Below are 23,729 nucleotides of genomic sequence, written 5' to 3' on the forward strand. Positions count from 1 at the left end.
AGTGGAAGTCAAGTCGATCATGAATAAATTCAAGATACACAAACTAGCACTGAAGCCTTAATGGAAACTAAACAGGTACCACAAGATATTATGGATCATGATTTTGTTATACCACAAGAAATTATGGAGCAACAACCTGTTCAAGTAGCACAAGCTCTACGCAGATCTGATAGGACCCGTCGTCAACCTGAGAGATATTTATTTTCTCTTATCTGACCACAGTGATATAGTGCTTGTTGGTCTCAATGAGCCTACATCTTATCAAGAAGTTGTACAGGGTCTAGATTATGAGAAATGGCTAGAAGCCATGAGATCTGAAATGGAATCCATGTGCACTAACCAAATATGGACTTTAGTTGATCCACCTGAAGGTATCAAACCCATTGGGTGTAAGTGGGTCTTTAAAAGGAAGACTGACATGGATGGTCATCTGCATACCTATAAAGGGCAATTGGTAGCTAAAGGATTCAAGCAGATTCATGGTATAGACTATGATGAAACCTTTTCACCAGTTGTGATGCTCAAGTATATTCGGATCATGCTTGCTATTGCAGCTTACTATGATTACGAGATCTGACAGATGGATGTAAAAACTACATTTCTTAACGGAAATCTACTTGAAGATGTGTACATGACACAACCTGAGGGTTTTGTAGATCCCAAGCATGCTGAAAAGATGTGTAAGTTGCAACGATCCATTTATGGATTGAAGCAAGCTTCTAGAAGCTAGAATCTTCGATTCGATGAGGCAATCAAAGTGTTTGGTTTCATCAAGAATGAAGATGAACCTTGTGTTTACAAGAGGATTAGTGGGAGCACAGTCATCTTTCTCATATTGTATGTAGATGACTTACTTCTCATTGGAAATGATATCCCTACTTTTCAATCAGTGAAGACTTGGCTTGGAAATTTTTCTCAATGAAGGACTTAGGTGAAGCAACCTATATTTTAGACATCAAGATCTATAGAGATAGATCTAAGAAATTACTTGGTCTAAATCAGAGTACATATATTGACAAAGTGCTTAAACATTTTGCCATGTAGAATTCCAGAAAGGGATTTCTGTCAATGTCACATGGTGTGAGTCTTTCGAAGACTCAATGCCCTTCTTCTAATGAAGAAAGGTATCACATGGATCAGATTCCTTATGCATCTGCTATAGGGTCTATCATGTACTCCATGCTTTATACTCGCCCAGATGTCTCGTATGCATTAAGCATGATGAGCAGATACCAGTCAGATCCAGGTAAAGGTCACTGGACAGCAGTCAAGAATATTCTTAAGTACTTGAGAAGAACTCAAGATTATTTCTTGTATGTTTGGAGCCAATGAAGAGCTTGCTGTAAAGGGTTACACCAATTCTAGCTTCTAACCAGATAAGGATAATTACACATCGCAGTCAGGGTATGTATTTTGCTTAAATGGTGGTGATGTGAGCTGGAAGAGTTCAAAGAAGGACACAGTCGCTGATTCTACAACAGAGGCCGAGTATATTGTTGCTTCAGCTGCAGCAAAGGAGACAGTTTGGATTAGGAAGTTTATTACCGAGCTCGGCATTGTTCCTAGTATAGCGAACCCAATAGTCCTCTATTGTGATAACAATGAGACTATTGCACAAGCTAAGGAACCTTGCTCTCATTAGAGATCCAAATATATACTACGGCGATTCCATCTCATTTGAGAGATTATCGATACAAGAGATGTGAGGATATGCAGAGTACCGATCGATCCTAGCATTGCGGATCCCTTGACCAAGGCTTTGGCATAGAGGAAGCACGATGATCATACTAGGTCACTGGGTATTAGATATTTCAGTGATTGACACTAGTGCTAGTGAGAGATTGTTAGTATTAGCCCTAGTACGAATTATGAGATGATTGTAAATGGCTCCTTTTGTATCATATTTCATTATTAATAAAAGACAAAGTTTGTTAGTATATTTATTTCAATTTAGTGTCAAATGAATAACTATAATAATGTCCTAGAGTAGGAGATTCTAATCTACAACATATCAATTGGTTGAATTGATAGTAAGATATTATAGATATACATAGAACACTACTCTTAACTATTCCTAGTCAAACATTAATATGCAAGGACAATATTAATGCGTTGAGACTAGCATGTAGGTCAACGGATGACTTAATCTCACAAGTCATGGATATGAGATATCAGGTTGACACATGGGTATATATTAGAGAATATATATTGAATGGTCTATCATGAGAATATTTCATGGATCATTATATGAGTGTCATAAACATTCTCATGTGACTATTGGTATGAATAATCCTTAGACCTGAAGTCACTATGGTTCCCTACATAAGGAGTTGTCTACTTTGATATCAGAAAGCGTCACCTATAACAAGGTAGACTATAAAGTCGATTACTGGGTATGCAATAAGTTATACAGAGGGATGTGAGTGATGTAGATGGGATCTATCTCTTCCATATAACGGAAGTGATATCTGTAGACCCTTTGATTAGTAGGACACAAGAATGCATGGTCATGTTCGAATGAGTCAATATGCGATATTGAACTTATTTGATTGAGTGTATCTACTTAGAGATCAAGAAACACAAAGATTGATAAGAGAATGACACATTTTTATGCCTTATTAATCAATCTAGATATCAAGGATAAAAGGATTGAGTCATACAAGATAATAGGCACGGAAAGATTAGGTCGGATCTCGACATTCTCGTCACTTGAGTAGCAATGATGTATTGCTAGATGTCACTCATTGCTTATGTATCTAAAATGATTTTAGATACATTGTCAATGTTATGAGAGTCTATTGGGTCACACACAAAGAACATGTTGATTTAGAGATAGATTATGAGGTTAAGTTTAATCCGAATTATACACATTGAGTTAGACTCGAATGAATTCGAATTAGACTTATTGAGTAATGGGTTAGACTCATTGGTTTATTGGGTTAATGGTTAATCCAATATTCTAACTCCAATCCATTAAGATTAATGAATATTAATAGAGATTAATATATTATCATTAAACAAAAGGAAGATCAAGAGACAAAAACGTTTTATTCATTGGATGAATACAAAAGCCATTTGTAAAAGTAACCTTTAGGTGAAGTAACCTTTTTTGATAAAGTAACCTTTTGGTGAAGTAACCTATTTGGTAAAGTAACCATTTTGTGAAGTCACCTAATATAGATGAAGCGACCTTTTGGGTGATATGATCTTCTTGGTTTTTGCTCTTCTTCCTTCTTCCACTCTTGGCCAAAACTTCCACAAGAGGTTGCTAGCACAACCTTCGGTTGTTTCTTTCTCCATTTTGTAAGTTCATGAGACAGATAGAGAACGTGTTTGTGTGGATATCGTAGAGGCGCGGACGTGTAGATCGTGCTGAGATCTACATCCTAAAGAAACGTTGCTGTCAGGATTGTGAAGGGCACGTAACAAAGGTATATATCTTTTAACAAAACTTAGTATATGGTTTCCTTTGCATTGATCTTCTAGATAGGAGCTTATATTTCTGCTGCACTTTTCAGTGTGTTTAGCGCTATAGTTCCTTACACCCGCAACATTAGTCTTGAAAAGTTAGCTTACGCTTTGGTGCTTGTCGCTCAGAGACTACGCCCGTACTTCCTCGCACACCCGATCATCATAATGACCAACAGTGCCCTGGGAAGAGTCCTCCTCAACCTAGAGGCGTCCGAGCGGCTAATCAAATGGACAACCGAACTAAGTGAGTTCGATATTCAATATCATCCCCGAACAGCGATCAAAGCTTAGGCCTTGGTAGATTTCGTCATAGAGGTACAAAATATCGAGCAGCTTGGAAAATATATGTTGACGGTTTGTTCACCTGGCAAGGCAACAGGATTGGCATGTTATTAATTTCACTGCGGGAGGATCGGATGCAAATTTTTGTTCGGCTTGATTATCGGGCCACCAGCAACGAAGCCGAATATTCAGCCTTGATAACCGACTTGTAGGCCGTGTGGCACGTTGGAGCCACAAAAGCCCTCATTCACTCAGAATCTCAATTGGCAGCTCAGCAGCTATCGGGGATGTTCGAGATATCCAACTCCCGACTCAAATTATATGCAGAAGCTTTCGAGAAGCTAAGAGCAAACTTTCAGGAGGTCATTATACTGAAAATCCCCCGATCGAAAAATCAAGCGGTGGACGAGCTGGCGAAGTTAGCGAGTTCACTATCACCGATCGTGATAGAGCAGCCGATCGAGCAAATTTCATTAGTGGCGCATATTGATAGGATGGATGGAATAACCTTCCCGGGCGACTGGAGGACGACATTGGTAGAATTCCTCCGATCGGGCGTTGCACCTGCTGATCAGGAAGAGGTCCGCTCATTGAAAAAGAGAGTCGGGTGATTCACCTTGATTAGGGATCAACTATACAAGAGAGTCTTCTCAAGGCCCTGCTCAAATGTGTTAGACTGGAGGGCACATAGTATATCCTTCGTGAAGTACACCAAGGCTCTTGTGGAAGCCATCTGGATGGTCTTTGGCTGGCTCGAAAGATTCTACTGGCAGGATATTTTTGGCCCACCCTCCAAGAGGATGCAGCTTAGACAGTAGCCACTTGCCTATCCTACCAAAAGTATCACAACATCTCGCGCCGGCCGACCGAGGAGATGAAGGTGTTCACGGTGTCTTTCCCGTTCGACCAATGGAGCATGGGCATCATTAGGTCGTTCCCCATGGCGACTGCTCTGTGAAGATTCTTGCTCGTCGCGGTGGATTACTTCTCCAAGTGGGTGGAGGCCAAGCCACTGACTAAAATAAGTGAACAAATGGTTATTAAATTCATCGGGTAGAACATCCTGTATCGGTTCGGCATCCCCCACCGGCTCGTCTTAGACAATGGAAGGTAATTCGCCAGTCGGAGGCTTAGGGAATGGTGTGAAGGCTATGACATCCAACAGGTCTTTGTTGGTTGCTACTCGGAATATCGTATCGGTTCCCCTGTACACAAATTTTGTACAAGTCCTGAACCTTTCCTAACAACCTATTGTGTTCTTTAGAAATTAAATTTGGAATCATAAACGGAACTTAACATTATTAATTCCAAATTCAACTTATTTGTTCTTAGAGATTTAGACTTGGATCGCAAACGATGCTTAACATTATTGATCCAAATCTACCCATATTACAAATTTGATTAAATATTTATTTCAGAGATTGACTTCCAGGTTAAACATGGCGAGGCACTAGGCCTTCTTGGTTATGGGAGCATCCACCACTTCCTAGACAAAGTCTTTCAACGAAATTCAATATTTAATTTCCTTATAGTAACCCTAGGTTTAACCAAAAAGAACAATCGAATCAGAAGTTTGAAAAAACAAAAGAAACACAAACTCGAATCACAAATTCAAAACCTAGATACATTAGCCTCTTATGTTTGGTATTTCAAGATCTAAATAAAAGGATGAACTAGTTATGATGCGGAAACTAATAACTAGTTATACCTTTTGTAGCTTATAGACCTCACGATCTTCTGTCGTATTCCTCTTCTTATCTCGGACGTCGTGTGGACAACGATCTACCGAGACGAGAATCCACCCAAGCTTCCTTCTTCTTCAAGTAAGTTTCGGCCAATCAACAAACTCCTCGAGATGAAGAACTTCGGCCACCAACCAAGCTCCAAGGGATGCTAAGAAACAAATCCTCCTTTCTCTACTTCTTCTCCAAGCAAAATCCAGCCACCAAGAGTCTCCTAGAGAATTGATGCCACCGGCCAAAGAAGAAGAAAAGGGGAAGAGGAAGAAGAGAGGGTCGGCCACTACCAAGGAAGAGAGGAATACTAGAGGATATCTTGTTCTAAGGTAAGGCACCTCTACCCTCTCTTTTATATTCTTTGGTCTTGGCAAATAAAGAAAGTTTTAATAAAAACTTCCTTATTTTCCTTGCCATAGAAAGAAAATTTTAATTGATAAAAAAATTCCTTTTCTTCTATGGATGTGGCCGACCATATCAAATCCTCCAAGGAAGGAAAGTTTTAAACACAAAATTAAAACTTCCTAATTTGTTTCCGAAAATTTTAAAATAAAAATTTCTCTTTAAAATTCCCTTCATGGTTGGTTATAAAAGGAAACTTTTATAAATTAAAATCTCTCTATTAAAACATGTGGATGATTACAATAAGGAAAGTTTTCTCTAAAATTAAAATCTTCCTTTCAATCTACAAATAAGGAAAGATATCAAACCTTTCTCTTAATCTTTTGTAGAAACTATAAAAGGAAAGATTTAATTTTAAGACTCTCTTTTAAATCATGAGGATGGTTACAAAAAAGGAAAGTTTTATCAAAAATTAAAATATTCCTTTTAACTACAAATAAGGAAAGATATCAAACCTTTCTCTTAATCTTTTGTAGAAAACTATAAAAGAAAAGATTTAAATTTTAAACTCTCTTTTAAAACCATGACTTCCACATAAGAAAGATTTTAAAAATAAAATCCTTTTAATTTATTGTGGCCGGCCACCTAAGCTTGGGTTCAAGCTAGGGCCGGCCACACTTCAACCCATCTAAGCCATGTCTTGGCAGGCCCTTGCTTGGGCTCCAAGCTTGGCTTGGCCGACCACCAAATGATGGGTAAGAAGGTGGGTATAAGACTTTATAAATAAGAGGTTATGACAGGGACCGAGAGGAGGAATTGGTTTTGATCTCCCGATGAACTTGAGCTTCCCGTGTTAGCCCCGAACACCCAACTTGAGTTCATCAATAATATCTCATATTGAACTACCACACTAATCTCATATTACTATATGGGCTCCTTCTTATCATGAGTGTGTTAATCTCCCTGTATTTAAGATATAGAATGTCCACTAATTAAATGAGTTACTGACAACTCACTTAATTAATATCTAGCTCCAAGAGTAGTACCACTCAACCTTATCGTCATGTCAAACTAAGTCCACCTGCAGGGTTTACATGACAATCCTTATGAGCTCCTCTTGGGGGGGGCATCATCAACCTAGATTACTAGGACACAGTTTCATTCTATAATCAACAACACACCATATAAATAATATCATTTCCCAACTTATTGGGCCTATTGGTTTATCGAACTAAATCGCACCCTTTGATAAATTAAAGAAATAAATATTGAGTATATGTGCTTGTTATTATATCATGATTAAGAGCACACACTTCCATAATAACAAAGGTCTTGTTCTTTTATGCAGTCAGTATAAAAAGAACTTACCTTAAATGGTCCTGCTCAATACACTCAGAGTGTACTAGTGTAATTTTATAGTCAAGATAAACTAATACCAAATTACACTACGATTATTTCAATGGTTTGTTCCTATCCATCTTAGTTGTGAGCTACTATTTATAATTTATAAGGAATTGATAACATGATATTCTGTGTGTGACACCACACACCATGTTATCTACAATATAAATTAATTGAACAACTACACTTAGCATATAAATGTAGACATTTGACCAATGTGATTTTTTATTTCAAAATAAATGTTTACAAAAAGCTAGACTTTTAGTATACACTCTAACAATCTTCACTTCAGTGGCCTACCCCCAAAGCAACGGCCAAGTGGAGGTCACCAACCGGGAGATCCTCAGAGGCCTACGAGCTCGACTCAACCACGTGGGAGGCAGCTAGGTCGACGAGCTCCCCAATGTTTTGTGGGACCTCCGTATGACTCCCAAGGAGGTGACCGGAGTAACACCATTTCACTTGGTGTACGGTGATGAAGAGGTGGTCCCCATTGAGGTCGGAGTAGAATCTGACCGGGTTCATCTTTACAATGAAGGGAATGTCGAGCGAAGGTGCATGGAGCATGATTTGGTGGATGAGACATGGGACAAGGTTGTCATTCGGTTGATGATATATTGGCAACGTATGAAGCAGAGCTACAATCGGAGGGTGATCTCGAGATCCTTCCAAGCCGGCGACCTGGTCTGGAAAAGAATCAAGCCAGTCAACGACGTCAACAAGCTCGAGGCACCATGGATGGGACCTTACAAGGTCATACAGAAACTCCGCTCGGGGGTCTACTACTTAGAGGACGAAGACAGAAGACGGGTCGAGCGGCCATGGAGCACGAACCATCTCCAACCCTATAGGGTCGAATGAGAGGTGTGTGAGTGAACATTGATGTAATCCGTATGTGTTTTTGTGATGCAGGATAGATATTAATAAAAGCACAAATATCCCATACTCTTGTGCCGATCGACTGAGTTAAAAGTCGAGCGGCGACTATAAACTCTTGTCTACCCATAACAACCGTCGAGCGACGACATTAAATCCCAATCTTCGTCAATCGTCGAGCGGCGACCTTAAACCCCAGTCTTCGTCAACCGTTGAGCGACGATGTTAAACCCCAGTCTTCGTCAACCGTTGAGCGACGACGTTAAACCCCAGTCTTCGTCAATAGTCGAGCGGTGACATTAAACTCCTATCTTCGTCAACTGTTAAGCGGCGATGTTAAACCCCAGTCTTCGTCAACCGTAAAGTGGTGATGTTAACCCCCTGTCTTCATCAATCGTCGAGCGGTGAAGTTAAACCCTTGTCTTTGTCAATTGTCGAGTGGTGATGTTAAACCCTTACCTTCCTCAGAGATCGAGCGACGACCTTAAACATGGGACTACGAAAAATAGTATATCGACGGATGTGAAAGTGGGTAGCCCATCGCCGATCAGAAAAGAAGATACATTTGCAAGTATAGAAAATGCCGAGGCAAACACACAAAGCAACAGGAAAAACTCGCTGAGTGGGAGATTAAGCATTAACACTTCAAAAATTCTTACAAGAGCATGGAGGGTAATACAAAATCAGGCAACATTTGCATGAGCAGGCTCACTTGAGGTAATCCAAAGCATCGTCGGACAACAACTCAGTCAGCTTGTCTCGGCTAATGACATTGCTTGTCAGAGTAACCGGAATGTAGCCGCCTTCCCTGAGTTGGTCGAGTGTCCCGTCGATCGCGAGGTTGAAGAGGTGGAGAGCCCGATCGGCGACCTTGTCATTAAAAACGTCTGAGCGAAGGTGGGCCTTCTTCATCACCTCGAACCTGCCAAACTTGGCTCCTTGATAAGTTTTGAGGGTCATTCAAGATGCCTGCAACTCCTCCGTCAATTGGACCATCTCCTCAGCCTTGACATCAAGCTGGGCCTTCATTACAAACCGATCAGCTAACCTGCCCTCTCACTTGGCGTTCAACAAGACCTACACATCTTTCAGGTTCTGAGCCAACACCCGAAACTCCTTATTTTTTTATTTCCAAGTCTTCTATAGCTCGGAGCTTCCTGGTGTTAGCTGAGTGGATCTTCGCTTTAAAGGAGGTGGCCTGTTTATTAAGCCAAGCCAGCTGTGTTGCCAGCTCGGCACTCTTGCCCTTCTCCGCTTCATGTTGCTCGAAGCTCTTATTTAGATCGGCTCTTAACTAAGCCATCTTAGCATTCATCTGCTCCATTTGAACTTGAGAAGCAGATGATTGACTACTCGGAGCACAAAGCTGCTAGACTTCATGCTCCAGATAAGCAATCCTGTGGCACATGACCAGGCTTTCCACCCAGTACTGTAAAGATGATAGCATTATATAAGCAAAGCGGGCAAACAAAAAGAGGAAAAAAAGAAAGGTATACATACCCTAGTAGACATCTGGGTATGACTATTAGCCAGTTCCCCCGGAGCTATAATTATCACACGGGCTCGGGCATCAGCCCATATCTGTGCGAGTAACCCTTGGATTCTTATTTGATGCTCGGGGGTGAGGGGCCTTAGGTTGTCCGAATTGACGTACTCATCAGTCAACAAGTGGATGATTGCCGTTATTGATCGCTAGATGCTCAAACCAGAAGGATCAGAAGTTGCCCGGCCCATGGGCTGTGAGGAGGGGATGGGCCGAATGTGGGACACCTACGCCACTGGGAAAGGCGATGGCATGAATGCAATCAGTGGCGCGCAGATTGTCCCTTAAGGCAACCCAGACAGCGAAAGCGTCCGGTCGAAGGATAGGGACGCAGGGAGTTCACCGATTCCCTGCTCGAGGGGCAGAAGTGAAGTCTCACCCCGCTCGGATGAGGGTCGAGAGACAATCATTATGGGGGTCTGCAGGGCCGAAGTTGCAGATCGAGAGGTCCCCTCCGCTTGGTGTCTCTTGTGTTGACGAAGGGGCTCGTCGGAGGTGGCCTACTCTAAGGCGACTGATATAGGGACCATTGATGACCGAACAGGCGGAAGATCCATTATTGTAGCCGCTGCATCACTCGCGGTTGTCCGACTCCCCCCAACTCCGCTCCACAATACTTGAGTTCCCTCCTCGACGAGCATATCCTCGTTGGAGCCGACCGACTGCAAACCGTGGCTCTCTAGCTTGGCTACAGTCGTGACGTTGATGTCTGCGTCTGCAAGCTTGCACTTGCCAGCTAGCCGAGCTCGCAACATGATTCGAGCTGCAGAAAAGGAAAAAAAATCAGTTAGATTCAAAGGTTGAGATAAAGAAAGAGCATATCTAGGCTGGACGGAAGCTTTGTGAGGATCGGGCTCAGGTCGAACATGTACAGGACGCCCTACAGCAGCAACTTGTGGATGTGGTACTTTTGATCGGCTAAGTTTGAAGCTTGGAGCTAGTCCGATCGACTCTTGTATTTCTTGAGATCTGGAGGGTTTGACACTTCTAACTACCAATTGGTCGGAAAGTCCAACCGTTCAGGAAAATGAACAAAGAAGAAGTAGTCCTTCCAATACTTGTTGGAGAACGATATCTTATCAAAGAAAACTAGGTCCACTCGGGCTTGGAAGAGAAAAATCCTCGGCATGGATAATTTGGGATAATAGAAATAGTGGAAGAGGCAAGGAGTAAGAGGAATGTCGTGCAGACGGAATAGGATGACGACCCTACATAGCAACCGAAAGGAGTTTGATACTACTTGATGGAGAAAAATATGAAAGTATTTATAAATGGCAGAAAAGAAAGGGTGGATCAGGAACCACAGACCAGCAGTAAATTGGTCCCTAAAAAAGAATAAAAAAACCCGACGGTAGTTCGTTCGGGCGGTCAAAAGCTAAAGGAAGAGCAATCTGATAGTCAGAGGGAATTTCGTAAGCGGCTCTAAAACTCTCAGCATTGTCGTCATCGAACCTGGATTCGATGGAGGTGTACCAGAGCCCAGGAACGGCGGTGGGGGAAGAGAGGAGCTCGCCATCGAAAAACAAAAAGGTTGAAGAGGTGTAATGAAAAGATCCGATTGAAAGGGGAGGAAGCTTACTGAAAGGTCGTCGGAGAGATAGAAGGAACGAAAGGTCATCGGAGAACTCGAGGACGAAAGTGCGTGAAGTAAGGGAGAAGACGATGCACGCGAGGTTTATAAACCTCCCGGCCGATCGCCCTGAGCCGTCCGATCTAGGGTTTTGAAAAACTAGGAGAAGATCCAGCCGTTGAATTCGAAAAGACGTCTGTCACGTCGCCAACGGATATTCGCCTGTCGCGTTAAACGTGCAGCGGTAGAAAGAAGGGCATGTGGCGCTTAGCCACCAGACGACATTAATGAGGCTTAATTAAAAAGCATGGTCGCGTGCTCAGCCATAATGATAAGAGATTTGTACTATCTACGAGAAATCTGGATGATGTCATGGCGCTCAGTCGAAGAGCACAGGAAAAAGATTTTCCAAGTATTGCTACACCTTGCCCAAACGCCAGGAATAAGCGGGCATTATAACCAAACAACGGAAGCTCATTTTACTTCGAAGAGCTTAATCCAAGCGGCATTTATATACTAGTCTGATAAGGTGTGGCCAAACGGCAAAGGCATGGGAATCCTTAAGGGCTACACTGGTCCAATCAGTCGGACTTGCAGCCTCCTTTGACTAGACTTGAGGGGGAGGCTTGTGATGCAGCAATGGAGGGAAGCCTACTTGGCACGGGGTCAACTGTCACGGTGGAGGTCAAAGTCAAGGTGGTCAGCGCCCAAGAGTCAAAGGGTCGAGCGGAGGATAATTGCAGCTGCCGGTCGGGATAGTCAAGGCCTGACCGGCGCGTGATATGTCCGACCGGACAATCCTTCCGACTCGGGAGGATATGATAAGCAGACTCTCAAGTCGTATTATCAAGGCGCTGATGGAGACCGGATAATTTGTCCGAATAGAAGAAGGCAGGTTACTAGTTATCTGCCGCACAGAAGAGCAACCCAGGGTTGTAGAGCTAATGGGTTCTGGCAAAGCGTTTACCCCGCTCAGCCAAGCAGTGAGACATGGCGGGCGGAGCATAGTCCCGACCGAGTGGCTACCCTTGTCGGCCTAACAACGGGACCACTAGTATCTCTCGACATCCTTTTGGGAGATAGTGACGCTGACACGAGGCATGGTCGACAGACGGATCGTACGACCGAAACTTCTACTATCATGTCAGGGATATGCATACCCTATTAAGGTATCGTATCAAGGGTACTTTCCTGGCAAAGTCCTTTCATGGGGCATATGGGAGAGCGTGCCCATGCCTCAAGAAGCGTGTATGCCGCCCACCAGGGCTCTATATAAGCGGGGGTCATGTTAGAGTGTATACTAAAAGCCTAGCTTTTGTAAACATTTATTTTGAAATAAAGAATCACATTGGTCAAAATGTCTACATTTATATGATAAATATAGTTGTTCAATTAATTTATATTATAGATAACATGGTGTGTGGTGTCACACACAGAAGGTTATGTTATTGGTTCTTTATAAATTATAAACAGTAGCTCACGACTGAGATGGAAAGGAACAAACCATTGGAATAGTCGTAATGTAATTAGGTATTGGTTTATCTTGGCTAATAAATTATACTAGTACACTCTAAGTATATTGAGCAGGACCATTTAAGGTAAGTTCTTTTTATACTGACTTAATAAATGAACAAGACCTTAGTTATTATGGAAGTGTGTGCTCTTAATCCTAATATAATAACAAGCACATATATTTAATATTTATTTCTTTAATTTATCAAAGGGTGAGATTTAGCTCAATAAATCAAAAGACCCGATAAGTTGGGAAATGATATTACTTATAGTGTGTGTTATTGATTATAGAAGGAAACTGTATCCTAATAATCTAGGTTGATAATGCCCCCAAGAGGAGCTCATAAGGATTGTCATGTTAAACCCTGCAGGTGGACTTAGTCCGACATGATGATAAGGTTGGGTGGTGCTACTCTTGGACTAAGATATTAATTAAAGTGAGTTGTCAGTAACTCAATTAATTAGTGGGCATTCGACATCTTAAACACAGGGAGACTAACACACTCATAATAAGAAGGAGCTCAAAATATAATTTGGGATTGGTGTGGTAGTTCAATAATAATTCTTTAGTGGTATGAATTATTATTGATGAAATTAAGTTGGGTATTCGGAGCGAACATGGGAAGCTTAATTTCATCAGGAGACCAAAACCAATTCCTCCTCTCGGTCCCTATCGTAGCCTCTTATTTATAAAGTATTATACCCACCTTTATACCCATCCTAAGGTGGTCGACCAAGCAAGCTTGGAACCAAAGCTTAGGTCGGCCAAGCAAATAGGATAAGCCAAGTTGTGTGGCCGACCACATCAAGTTAAAAGGATTTTAATTTTTTAAAAATTTTCTTATGTGGATTCCATGGTTTTAAAAGAGAGTTTAAAATTATAAATCTTTCCTTTTATAGCTTTCTACAAAAAGATTAAGAAAAGATTTGATATCTTTCCTTATCTGTAGATTGAAAGGAAGATTTTAATTTTGAGGAAACTTTTCTTTTTTGTAACCATGTTCATGATTTAAAAGAGAGTTTTAAAATTATAATTTTTTCTTTTTATGAGTTTCTACAAAAAATTAAGAAAAGATTTGATATTTTTCCTTATTTGTAGATTGAGAGGAAGATTTTAATTTTAAAAGATAACTTTCCTTTTTGAAAATCATCCACATGTTTTAATAGAGAGATTTTAATTTATAAAAATCCTTTTATAACCAACCATGAAGGAAAAAATTATTAGAAAAATTTTTATTTTAAAATTTTCGGAAACAAATTAGGAAGTTTTAATTTTGTATTAAAACTTTCTTTGCTTGGAGCAATGAGGTGGCCCACCATGATATTTAAGAAAAGGAAATTGGTTTTAATCAATTAAAATTTTCCTTTTCATGGCAAAGAAAATAAGGAAGATTTTATTTAATTTTTCCTTATTTGCCAAGACCAAGGAATATAAAAGAGGGGGTAGGGGTGCCTTCATGAAGGAGAACTCTATTCTATTTTCCTCCCTCTCTTCCTTGGTGGTGGTCGGCCCTAGTCCTTGTTCTTCTCCTCTTCTCTTCTTCTTTGGTGGCCAGCGGCATCATCCCTTGGAGCTTTGTGGTGGTGGCCGGATCTTGCTTGGAGGAGAAGGAGAGAAAGGAGACTTTGTTTCTAGCATCCCTTGGAGCTTGGTGGTGTGGCCGAAATTCTTCATCTCAAGGAGAGGAGCTTGGCCAAAACTTGCAAGGAGGAAGAAGACGGGTTTGGGTGGTTCTCATCTCGGTAGATCGTTGTCCACACAACATCCGAGATAAGAAGAGGAATACGGTAGAAGATCAAGAGGTCATTGCATACAAAGAAAGGTATAACTAGTAATTGTTTTCCGCATCATACTAGTTTTTCTTTGTATGAATTCCAAATACAAGAGGCATATAATTCTAGGTTTCGAATTTGTGATTCGAGTTTGTGTTTTTTTTATTTTTCGAATTTGTGATTCGATTGTTCCTTTTGGTTAAACTTAGGGTTATATAAGGAAATTAAATATTAGATTTCATTGAAAGGCTTTGTCTAGGAAGTGGTGGTTGCTCCCATATCCAAGAAGGTCTAGTGCCTCGCCATGTTTAACCTGGAAGCCAATTTCTAAAAATAATATTTAATTGAATTTATAACATAGGTGGATTTGGATCAATAATGCTAAACATCGTTTGCGATCCAAGTATAAACTATTAAGAACAGATAAGTTAAATTTGGAATCAATAATGTTAAGTTCTGTTTGCGATTCTGAATTTAATTTCTAAAGAACACAATAGGTTATTAGGATAAGTTCGACACTTGTACAAAATTTTTGTACAGTGGAACTGATACGATCTTCCTAGGACTTACCAACAGGTCCTTCACTGTGGAGGTACGCGTTAGTATTATATTCCACTGTTGTTATTGTTGCCCCGCTTCTCCATATTTTTCGGTGACTGACTTGAGCGTCAGAGGACCAACACCGAGGATCCCTTCCCTAACCTGGCACTGACGCCGTTTGTTTTCCAGAGTGGAGAAAAATCCACATTCGGTCAACGAAGCCACCATCTCCCAGCTTTCCAGCTTCATGGTTTCAGACAAGATCACCTGCAAAAAAGGATTAGTCTAGGCAATAAAAATAAATTTATTCTGCAAAACAAAGTTAGCAGAATACGACAGGATAGTAGTAGTAATTAGATCCTGTCTCCCTTAGGCCAGTGATACGGATATATTGAGAGGGGCTCAATTGTGATAAGGGAGAAGATGAAGGGTGTTTTGGTCTTTACACTTGGTAAGGGTTTGGAGGTTATAAGGGAAGCACTGTTCATCTTAGAACAGAGGTTTTTTTTTGTTCGGGCAGGGGGCCGCCGCTAGGAACAGGGCGGGCTTCCTCTCGCGTGTCTTTCCGACGCCGGTGCCGACGGACAGCCGCTACCATCCTCCTCTCCACTATCCCTTTCCTCCAGCCTCTTAGCGTCGCCGCCGCCACCATGAGGAGGAAGGGCTTCCTCGTGACTGAGTTTTCAGCCGCCGACGAGCAGAAGGGCAAGCTAGGGGGGCTTCTTCGTGTTCGGGAAGTCGCACTCACCCCTCTCCTCTCTTCCTCTCTCCCTCTCTCTGTAGACGCTGATTTACCGGAGTCAAGCCGTCTCCTCCTTCGGTCTCCCGACGGACGGCGACGAGGAGCACCGCCACCGCTGCTGCTAGCGTGCGCCGCCGCCCCCAGCGGGCACCGCCATCACCTCTTGCGACCATCGTCGCCAGCAGCCACCGCTGCCTTCTCCCGCGGCCACAGCCGCCGCCGACAGCAATCGCTGCCTTCCCCCGCAGCCACCGCTGCCTTCTCCCGCGGCCACAGCCGCCGCCGACAGCCATCGTGGATATCGTCACCTTCCAGCTAGCCGCAGCTTGGTACTATTTGGATAATTCTAGCCATCGCGCCGAGGTATTTTACTCTTTACATCGTTATCATCATGGTGGGTTATTGGGTTTATCCGGCTTGCGTGCCGTGTTCCGGCTTGCGAGCCGTTGTGGTATCCCGGCCTACGTGCCATCTTTTGGATCCATGCCGCACTGGATTCCGAGTTACCGCCCGCGGATTCGGCTCCCCGACCGACTTGCATTCATCCACCTTGCCGGAACCAGCTCACCGCTCCATCCGAGAGCGCCCCCGGGGCCAGGGTACGTTACCGTACCTTTCCTGCATTTATTTCACTATTCTGTTATTAGTATTCTGCTGCTTATATATTGGTGGGATTCACCTCGAGCACCGAGGTACCAGAGGCCGGGGCGACCCGGTCGCTGGATACATGTACTGCCGACTAGAGGACATCTGAGACTTGGTCAACATAGCTGGCAGATCACCATCCGGGTCATGGAGAGGCGGTCAACATTCTGGACACGACATTCCGGCAGGTTCGTCTTCTCAGCTTCCTGACAGGAACAAATTGGCGTCGTTTGTGGGAACGCACCTGGTCTGGAACGTGAAGACGGACGACCCGGAAAGTTCCGCCATCCTCATGACTTTGAGGGGTTTCGACGAGTATATCATATCCTCACTCCACGGGTATTTGGGAGTGGAGAAATTGAATCAGATCCTCTGCTGGTCGGCAGGTTAGTTTTTCAACTATATTTTCTTTCGATCATAGAATTTGTCATAGTTTCTCGAGTGAGGACTCCAGTGCCGATCGGTCGGGTTTCCATCATATCCGAGCCACTGGCTCGATGTCAAAGACCCCGTGCCGGTCGGTCGGGTGTATATTATCCGAGCCACTGGCTCGATGTCGAAGACCCCGTGTCGGTCGGCTGGGCGTATATTATCCGAGCAACCGGCTCGATGTCGAAGACCTCGTGCGGGTCGGCCGGGCGTATATTATTCGAGCCACCGGCTCGATGTTGAAGTCCCCGTGCCGATGGGCCGGGCGTATATTATTCGAGCCACCGGCTCGATGTCGAAGACCCCGTGCCGGTCGGCCGGCGTATATTATCTGAGCCATCGGCTCGATGTCGAAGACCCCATGCCGGTCGGCCGAGCGTATATTATTCGAGTCACCGTCTCGATGTCGAAGACCCCGTGCCGGTCGGCTGGGCGTATATTATCTGAGCCAACGGCTCGATGTCGAAGACCCCGTGCCGGTCGGCCGGGCGTATATTATCCGAGCCACCGGCTCGATGTCGAAGTCCCCGTGTCGGTCGGTCGGGTGTATATTATCCGAGCCACCAGCTCGATGTCGAAGACCCCATGCCGGTCGGCCGAGCGTATATTATCCGAGCCACCGGCTCGATGTCGAAGACCCCGTGCCGGTCGGTCGAGAGTATATTATCCGAGCCACCGGCTCGATGCTGAAGACCCCGTGCCGGTCGGCCGGGAGTATATTATCCGAGTCATCGACTTGATGTCGAAGACCTCGTGCCGGTCGACCGGGCTTATATTATTCGAGCCACCGGCTCGATGCCGAAGACCCCGTGTCAATCGGCCGGGCGTATATTATCTGAGCCACCGGCTTGATGTCGGAGACCCCGTGCCGGTCGGCCGGGCGTATATTATCTAAGTTGCAAGCTCATTGTGGAAGACCGTCGAGCGGCGACGTTAAACTCTAGAGTCGAACCGGCGACTATAAAAACCCCGGCTTGAAGACCGTCGAGCGGCGACGTTAAACTCTAGAGTCGAACCGGCGACTATAAAAACCCCGGCTTAAAGACCGTCGAGCGGCGACGTTAAACTCTAGAGTCGAACCGGCGACTATAAAAACCCCGGCTTAAAGACCGTCGAGCGGCGACGTTAAACTCTAGAGTCGAACCGGCGACTATAAAAACCCCGGTTTGAAGACCGTCGAGCGGCGACGTTAAACTCTAGAGTCGAACCGACGACTATAAAAACCCCGGCTTGAAGACCACTTCATGTACCAGCTTATCGGATATTCTATCTTCCTCGTTCAGGGTCGAGTGACATCTATCTCCCCTGTTCGGGGTCGAGCACTCTTCACTGGTCTCGGACCAGCTTCGGATATTCTATCTCCCTCGTCCGGGTCGAGTGACATCTATCTCCCCCGTTCGGGGTCGAGCGATCTTCACTGGTCTCGGACCAGCTTCGGATATTCTATCTCCCCCGTTCGGGGTCGAGTGACATCTATCTCCCCCGTTCGGGGTCGAGCGGTCTTCACTGGTCTTAGACCAGCTTCGGATATTCTATCTCCCCCGTTCGGGGTCGAGTGACATCTATCTATATTCTATCTCCCCCGTTCGGGGTCGAGTGACATCTATTTCCCCCGTTCGGGGTCGAGCGGTCTTCACTGGTCTCGGACCAGCTTCGGATATTCTATCTCCCCCGTTCGGGGTCGAGCGGTCTTCACTGGTCTCGGACCAGCTTCGGATATTCTATCTCCCCCGTTCAGGATTGAGCAATCGTCGCGAGCATCTATCTCCCCCGTTCGGGGTCGAGCGTATCAGATATTTTGTCTCCCCCGTTCGGGGTTGAGCGATTATTATTGGTCTCGGACCGGCTTATCAGATATTATATCTCCCCCGTTCGGGGTTGAGCGGCCTTCACTAGTCACGGACCAACTGATCATGATTATCTATCTCCCCCGTTCGGGTCGAGCAGTCGTCGCGAGCATCTATCTCCCCCGTTCGGGGTCGAGCAGTTTTCACGGGTCACGGAGCATACCTGAGCCTCTTATCTCCCCCGTTCAGGGTCGAGCTATCTCCGAGGGTCACGGACAAGAGTATCTCCACTGGTCTCGGACCCGAATATCTCATGTGCCCTGAGCTCGCCCGGCTCACGACTTTATTTCTGTGTACATTCGATTTTGTGTGCGATGCGCCCGTTTGACTCACTACTTTTGCTTCCATGTGCTTTCGACTCACGGGTTCCACTCCAGTTTGATTCACGCGCAATGCGCCCGTTCGACTCACGACTTTCTTCTCCGTTCGCATTTGATTTCATGGGCTATGCTCCCGCTCAGTTTTCAAGCTCCACGCTTGCCCATCGCTGCTTTGCCTCTCGCTCGATCTCCCGGTCGCATTTTACGGCAATCCGATCGGCAGTTTATGATCGCTCGGTAGACATTCTTTGGGTTGCTCATTCAGTACTCTCTTAGTCATCCGACCAGTACCGTTCGGCCGTTCGTTCGGCCACTCTTAAATCACTTGGTCTAGCGCTCGACATTCTCGCGATGGTCTAGTCAGCATTTTATAGTCGACTGACCGACACTTTCTCAGTTGCGCGTTCAGCATCGTCTGCTTGATGTCTACTCACTCCATCTACATCCTTCCGTTCGCCCGATCGGCCTCTCCGCGGTCACGCGCTCGGCATCGCTCGTCCGCTCAACATCCTCCCACTCAGCGCTACTTGATTGCCGGGTCAGCATTTTATGATCGCCCGATTGACCATTCTCTCAGCCGCCAGGAACAGGGCGGGCTTCCTCTCGCGTCTCTTTCCGGCGCCGGCGCCGACGGACAGTCGCTACCCTCCTCCTCTCCACTATCCCTTTCCTCCAGCCTCTTAGCATCGCCGCCACCACCATGAGGAGGAAGGGCTTCCTCGTGACTGAGTTTTCAGCCGTCGGCGAGCATAAGGGCAAGCTAGGGGGGGCTTCTTCGTGTTCGGGAAGTCGCACTCACCCCTCTCCTCTCTTCCTCTCTCCCTCTCTCTGTAGACGCTGATTTACCGGAGTCGAGCCGTCTCCTCCTTCGGTCTCCCCGCGGACGGCGACGAGGAGCACCGCTGCCGCTAGCGTGCACCGCCGCCCCCAGCAGGCACCGCCATCACCTCTTGCGACCATCGTCGCAAGCAGCCACCGCTGCCTTCCCCCGCGGTCACAGCCGCCGCCAGCAGCCATCGCTGCCTTCCCGCGCAGCCACCGCTGCCTTCTCCAGCGGCCACAGCCGCCGCCGACAACTGCAGTCGCCCCCTCCCGCGTCTACTATCGCTGTCTTTAGTGGATATCGTCACCTTCCAGGTAGCCGCAGCTTGGTACTATTTGGATAATTCTGGCCATCGCGCCGAGGTATTTTACTCTTTGCATCGTTATCATCATGGTGGGTTATTGGGTTTATCCGGCTTGCGTGTCGTGTTCCGGCTTGCGAGCCGTTGTGGTATCCCGGCCTACGTGCCATCTTTTGGATCCATGCCGCACTGGATTCCGAGTTACCGCCCGCGAATTCGACTCCCCGACCGACTTGCATTCATCCACCTTGCCGGAACCAGCTCACCGCTCCATCCGAGGGCGCCCGGGGCCAGGGTACGTTACCGTACCTTTCCTGCATTTATTTCACTATTCTGTTATTAGTATTCTGCTGCTTATATATTGGTGGGATTCGCCTCGAGCACCGAGGTACCAGAGGCCGGGGCGACCCGGTTGCTGGATACAGGTACTGCCGACCGAAGGACATCTGACAACTTGGTCAACATAGCTGACAGATCACCATCCGGGTCATGGAGAGGCGGTCAACATTCTGGACACGACATTCCGGCAGGTTCGTCTTCTCAGCTTCCTGACAGGAACAACTAGGATAGTCTCAAGGTCTTAACTTAGGTTTTCCAAATTGACCTAAACTGGACCGACACCTACTGTTCTCTCAACCGGAACTGTGTCCTCACTAAATCTCTCCTTTAGTTGCTTACCTCTTACTTACCAACTGCAGTCACTTGACTTATCTTTGACCCACCAGGTCTTTCCGCCAGTTGTCAGGTCCACAGACCCAACGCGATTTTAGCCGGTTGTCAGGTCCCGTGGATCGAACTGGACTTCCTGTTAGATATTGGGTCTCGCGGATCTATCTAAACTTCATACCAGCTATCGGGTCCCGCGGACCTAGCTGAATTTCAGCTTAGTGTTAGGTCCTTCAAACTCACAACTTCTGTACACTTGGTAAAACAATTAGATCACAAACACTAACTTTAATCCATTTATCATTTATCAAAACCTAAATTAGATCATTAGTGTAAATTGCACCAACACCATGAACCATGGCAAATCGTGAATCGATATCATAATCATTTTGGACGGTTAAAGTTAAGGGTCGATCCATCAGGATTTGTTGAATTGGAGGTTCTGAACCATCAAACTATCAAACTATCGATTTTGAACCATGATCAGATCTAACTAGGTTTATTGAATGCCCAATCAGCATTGACAAAATGCATGATTGAGTGAAAACTAGTCCCCTCATGGCGGTGCGGTGGTTGAGATATGTGGTGTTGCTATATGAAGTTTTTAGTCGAAACTTAGTATGTCCGAGCATGTCTTTCTCATACCTCGACCTTCTGCACTAATGACTATTAACTACTTATGATTTATCTCCTTCATATTAATCTAGAGAGGATTAATCATCTTTTACCATATAATTAAGTGAAAACTAATATAGCATGTAGACTAAAATCAAACGCTAGCACTTTTATTAGAGTGTATACTAAAAGCCTAGCTTTTGGTATAAACATTTATCTAGAAATAAGAATCACATTGGTCAAATGTCTATATTTATGATAAATGTAGTTGCTCAATTAATTTATATTGTAGATAACATGGTGTGCGGTGTCACACACAAAAGATCATGTTATCAGTATCTTATAAATTATAAACAGTAGCTCACGACCATGATGGAAAGGAACAAACCATTGGGAGGTCGTAGTGTAATTAGGTGTTAGTTTATCTTAACTATATAATTACATTAGTACACTAAGAGTGTATTGAGTAGGACCATTAGAGGTCGTTTCTTTTATACTGATTTATAAAGGAACAAAGACCTCAGTTATTATGGAAGTATGTGCTCTTAATCCTAATATAATAACAAGCACATATATTTGATATTTATTTCTTTAATTTATCAATGGGTGAGATTTAGTTCGATGAATCAATAAGCCCGATAAGTTGGGAAATGATATCACTTATAGTGTGTGTTGTTGATTATAGAAGGAAACTGTGTCCTAGTAATCTAGGTTGAGAATGTCCCCAAGAGGAGCTCATAAGGATTGTCATGTTAAACCCTGCAGGTGGACTTAGTCCGACATGACGATGAAGTTGAGTGGTACTACTCTTGGAGCTAGATATTAATTAAGTGAGTTGCCAGTAACTTACTTAATTAGTGGACATTTGTTATCTTAAACACAGGGAGACTAACACACTCATAATAAGAAGGAGCCCAAAATGTAATTTGGGATTAGTGCGGTAGTTCAATAATAGTTCTTTAGTGGAATGAATTATTATTGATAAAATTAAGTTGTGTGTTCGGGGCGAACACGGGATGCTTAATTTTATCAGGAGACCAAAACCAATTCCTCCTCTCGGTCCCTATCGTAGCCTCTAGTATATAGAGATTTATACCCACCGCATACCCACCTTCTTACCCATCCAATGGGGCCGACCAAGCTAGCTTGGAACCCAAGCTAGGGCCGGCCAAGATCAAGTGGATGAGCCATGTAGGTGGCCGGTCAAAGCTTGGGTCCCAAGTTTAGGTGGCCGGCCACTAGAATATTAAAAGTTTTTTTTATTAAAATTATTTCTTATGTGGATATCATGATTTAAAAGAGAGTTTAAAAAATTAAAATTTCCTTTTATAAGCTTTCTACAAAAGATTAAGAGAAGAGATTAATCTCTTTCCTTATTTGTAGATTAAACGGATGATTTTAATTTTTATTAAAAACTTTTCTTATTTGTAAATCATCCACATGTTTAAAAGAGAGTTTAAAAATTTAAAATCTTTCCTTATTTATTGATTAAAAGGTGGATTTTAATTTTTAAGAAAACTTTACTTTTTAAACATGTTCATTATTTAAAAAGAGAGTTTAAAAATTAAATAATCTCTTTTATAAGTTTCTACAAAAGATTAAGAAAAGATTTGATATCTTTCCTTATTTGTAGATTGAAAGAGATTTTAATTTTTAGAGATAACTTTCTTTCCACATGTTTAAAAGAAAGATTTTAATTTATAAAATTTCTTTTTATTAACCAATCATGAAGGGATAAAATTATTGGAAAAATTTTATAAATTTCTGGAAGCAAATAAGGAAATTTTAATTTGTGTTTAAAATTTTATTTGCTTGGAGATTTGTATAATGACCGGCCATTGTAAATTGAGAAAAGAAAAAATATTTTTAATTAAATAAATTTTCCTTTTCATGGCAAAAGAATTAAGGAAGTTTTTATTTAAATTTCCTTATTTGCCAAGACCAAGGATTATAAAAGAGGGGGTAGAGGTGCCTTCATGGTGGAACAACTCTATTATTTTTCTCCCTCTTTTCTTCCTTGGGTGTGGCCGGCCCTTTCTTTCCTCTCCTCTCCTTTATGTGGCCGAAACCTTCTCATGGTGGAGATAGCTTTGGTGGCCGGAACTAAGAAGGAGAAGGAGAGAAAAGAAGCCTCTTTTCTAGCATCCCTTGGAGCATGGTGGTGGTGGCCGAACCTCTTCATCCTAGGAGAAGTTTTGATGGCCGAAACTTGTAAGGAAGAAGAAGGTGCTAGGTGGTTCTCATCTCGGAAGATCGTTGCCCACACAACGTCCGAGGTTATAAGAGGAATACGGT

The sequence above is a fragment of the Zingiber officinale genome, chromosome 6A (genome assembly GCF_018446385.1).
Source record: "Zingiber officinale cultivar Zhangliang chromosome 6A, Zo_v1.1, whole genome shotgun sequence".
NCBI classification, from domain to species: Eukaryota; Viridiplantae; Streptophyta; class Magnoliopsida; order Zingiberales; family Zingiberaceae; genus Zingiber; species Zingiber officinale.